Genomic DNA, 3,824 nt, shown 5'->3' with positions numbered 1-3,824 from the left:
CAGACCTCCCTCCTTCCCCAGGGCCAGGCCAGGAGACCCAAGAGGAGATGCAAGGGTGGTCGGTGGGCTTCAGCGCCCCGAAACCATCCTCACTGGCAGGGCACCCACCCCCTCCTCGTAATAATTCTCTAGGTCAGCCGTTCTCAACCAGGGATAACCCCCCCCCCCCACCCCGGGGGACAGGTGGCAATGTCTGGAGACATCTGTGGTCGTCACAATTTGGGGTGGGGGGTGCTACTGGCCTCCACTGCTGATGGTCCCACAGTCCCCAGGACAGCCCCCGCCCCACAGCAAAGAGTGAGCTGACCCGACTGTCAACGGAGCCGAGGCGGAGACTCCTGCTCCAGGACCAGAGCCCGGATGGCCGTGGCTGGGCTGGCGGAGCCGTGCCGCCTGCGAGGTGGCGTTAGCTGAGGACCCGCTGACAGACCCTTCACCCCAGGCCCCGGGGCCGATGACTCATGAGCCGGGAGCGCGGCCCTCACGCAGCTCCAGAGTGGAGCACTGGTGACATGTTTGGCCATCCCGGGGCCAGGTCTCAGCAAAGGGGCCGCGGGCGGGCAGAGGAGAGAGCGGAAAGCTGGGGGTGGGGGGTGGGGGGCCGGGCAGCAGCTGTCGCTGGGATCCGGGCCTCGCCGGGAGGAACAATGCCCCGGACCGCCAGGCACGCCACCAAGACAGCTGAGCCCGCGGGCGGCGGGCATCTGAAGGGCACGGTAAAAATGGAATTGTCTGGGAGCCTGTGTCCCCCACACAGGCGGGGCAGACGACCAAGGGCTAAAAATACCCGGAGAGAAAAAGCCACCCGGGGCTGTCTGACTGCCTGGGGCTGGGCTCCCCGAGGGTGGTGGGAGCTGTGGCCCCAGCCCCTCCCCAAGCCCTGACCCCGGAGCAGCGGGCCGGGAAAAGCGCGGTGGAGCCTGACATTCTGGGATCGCACCTGCCCACACCCGCCGTGGGGCCCCGTGCGGGGACCGTGCTGCTCCGAGCCCCGGTTTCCTCATCTGGGAAATGGGTCTGATGCCCGTGCCTTCCTTGCAGGGCTGTTGGGGACAAAATAAGCCTCAGCTTGTTCAGCTTAGCTCATCCCTGCCGCACAGGGAGCTCTGGGTAAGAGGGACAAGGATGACCCGAGTTCTTTGGCGACCTCATGTTGAGCTGTCAGGGGCCAGGTGGTGGCCACAGTGGGCCTGCCTGCTTTCCCGAGGCCTTGTTACCTGCCCCTGAGGATCCACACAGGCTTATCGCCCCCTCCGGGACCCAGCACAGGCCCGCTCACACCCAGCCAGCCCGTGCGTCCACCATGAAGCTGTCGCTGGAGGCAGGGACAACTGGACACACGTAACATATCAACGAGGGCCACAGATCGTCGTCCCCCCAGAGCTCTGTGTGAGGGCCCTGGAGGGTGAGAGGCTGGCGTAGGAAATGAGGCTGAAAAGGTGACCAATATAACCAAATGCAGGTGCACACACACACACACGCATGGGCACTCATGGAGCACATATAGTGTGCCTGGCACCGTGCAAAATCATTTACACCCACTGTGTGCATCACCACGTGGACGGCTCTTGGCACAGAGTCAGCACACAATAAGTGTTAGCTGCTATCAGTAGTCTCACAATTATCTAGTTTTACCTTAAAAACAATCTTCTAAGGTCGGCACTATTGTTTCCCCCATTTATCAAGTGAGGAATCTGAGGTTTAGGGTGCTTAAGTCATTTGTCCATGGCCCCATGGTCAAGGACGTGGAGCAGCTGACCTGGAACCCAGCTTTCAATTACTGTACCATTCTGGTAGGTTAGGGTCAAGTGGTAAAAGATCTTAACTGTTGGGCCAAGGAGGGGAAGATTTCCTCCTGAAGTAGTAGGGAGCCATTGAGAGCTCTGAGATATGTGTGGGTCATCATCAGAGCTGGGCACGGGGGAAAGTATTTGAAGTGGGGGTATGTGGAAGGCAGGGGTGGAAAGGGAGGGGAGGAGAGGCCCCAAATCAATCGAGATCGGCCAGACTTGGGGAAGACTGGGGGAAAAGGATTTGTAAGACATTTTAGAGGGAGAAGAGACAGACTTTGTTGTCAGTGGGGCAGAATCAAATGGCTTAGGACTCTGGTCTGGGCGCCTGAGAGAGCGTTGAAGTCACTCACAGAATGAGGCCTGGGAGGGGAGAGCGGGGTGACGAGTTCACATTTGACACACTCCTCTTTTACCCCATCTCCCCGGACACGGGTGACAGCAGGCTCTCTGCCTCAAGAGCTGACGTGTACCGACCCCTCGCCGTGGGCCCAGCGGTGTTCCGGCATTTGACGAGCATCCCTTAACCCATTCAAACCTCACAAGAATGCTTTGAAGGAGGGACCGCTATCGCCCCCATTTCACAGATGGGGAAACCGAGGCACGGTTTTCTGGTGCTGCTTGCCCACACTGACCCCGGTCCACGGCGGGTGCCCCATCGAGGTGGCTGACCTGCCTCCGCCAGGCACCAGGCCTGGCCCACCGGAGGCTGACTCGCTGGAGAAGCCGCCTTGCCCGCTTGGCGGCTCTCGCTGACGCCTGGGGGCCCTGACACGGGGAGATAGGCGCTATCACTTGGTGACAGGGCCCATCAGCCGCCCCGCTCTGGGCTGGCAGGGCCTGGCGTGCCTCTGTCTCTGGGGAGACGGCTGACTTCACCACCCCTTAGAGGGGCATTCCCCCCAGGCCAGCTGACCCGCTAAGCCGGCAGCCTCCCGTGGTATCATAGTGGCACTTATGTGGCACTTTCCTGTGCCAGGTTCTGTCCCAAATATTGTATTTTACTAGGTTAACTCTTTAACTTGCTGATATTAATACACGCGCTCATTTGATCTGCTGAAGAACTTTACGAAACAACCGTGTAGAGACAGGTTTCCTTTTACCTTACAAGGTGGGGTACGATGACCTCGACTTGAATTCTGGGAGCTTAAGAGGAAAAAGCGCCTGTAAACGAAATGAATTAAAAAACCCCGCCAGCCGGAGCTGGATCAAAACCTCTAAAAGGCTCGAAAACCGAAAAGCCGCTGGCTCCCACCGCCTCACACACGCAACGCGAGGTATAAACAGGAGGAAATGGCCAAAGTCGCTCAGAATATCCCACTCGGTTCTGATTTTCCCCTGGTGACTATTTAAATCCTCTTTTAAAATATAGCTAATCCTTTCCAAAAAAAGTTTGTTGGGTTTTTCTTTGTTTTGTTCTTGGCACCCTGCTCTGGCTGGTGGTGCCAGTGCAGAAGTGCGTGACCTGGCTCCACCACCAGCTTCGCGCTTGGCCACAGGTGGGAGGGCACGCTTCCATGCTCGGGGAGGCGGGAGCTGGCACTTCTTGAAAGGTCTGCAGGGCGCATCGTGGAGCCGAAAGGCCCAGGTGACCGTGTGTGTGTGTGTGCGTGTGTGATGATCCCATTAACATGAAAAAGTGAATTTGTATGTCCACGTACGTATGTGTGGTGTGATATTCATGTGAAAGGTGTACCTTTGTGTGTGCAAATCAGAGACAGATTGAGAGAGCGAGAGAAGGGGAGCAGTACACCGTGGGCTCCTGGACCAGATCCTGGAACAGAAACGAGGACGATAGTGGGAAAACCAGTGAAATCCACACAAAGTCAGGAGTTTAGTCAGAAGGAAGGTACCGACGTCAGTTTCCTACTTTCACCAACGTCCCCAGGAAATGCAAGATGTCACATTAGGAGAAGAGGTGGGGGGGCGGTACACGGTAACTCTGCGACTTTTCTGTAAATTCTAAAATTCTAAAAAAAAGTTTGGAAGGAATTTGCTAAAGTTTTAGAATGGCTAGACTGATTTAGGATGCCA

This window comes from Equus quagga, chromosome 15 (genome assembly GCF_021613505.1).
Source record: "Equus quagga isolate Etosha38 chromosome 15, UCLA_HA_Equagga_1.0, whole genome shotgun sequence".
Lineage (NCBI taxonomy): Eukaryota > Metazoa > Chordata > Mammalia > Perissodactyla > Equidae > Equus > Equus quagga.
Note: the sequence above shows the minus strand (reverse complement) of the source record.